Below are 367 nucleotides of genomic sequence, written 5' to 3' on the forward strand. Positions count from 1 at the left end.
CTGCTGTGCCCCGCAGGAGGAGGGTGATGGGGGATGCCTGGCCTGGGCATTCCCCCCAGCTCCGGCAGGGAGGGATGGGGAAGAGCTGGCCCCCAGGCTGGGCAATGCCAGCCTTGCCCCCATTTTGCAGAGGGGCACAGACGAGGCTCGGTGGGCACCCAGGGCTGGCCCCAGCATCTCCAGCAGCACCGGTGCAGAGACATGCACAGTCTCCATGGAGACCGGCTCCCCTAATCTTGCTCAAAATGATGCTTATTTTTGGGCAGGGCCAAGGGGAGATGCTGGGGACCCACGCGCCTTTGCCAGCTGCCTGCATCCCCCCCCACCCCCTTCCCCCGGGTCCATCCACACCGGGGTACGGCAGGGG

This window comes from Egretta garzetta, unplaced genomic scaffold, assembly GCF_000687185.1.
Source record: "Egretta garzetta isolate BGI_Z169 unplaced genomic scaffold, ASM68718v1 scaffold233, whole genome shotgun sequence".
Taxonomy (NCBI): Eukaryota; Metazoa; Chordata; class Aves; order Pelecaniformes; family Ardeidae; genus Egretta; species Egretta garzetta.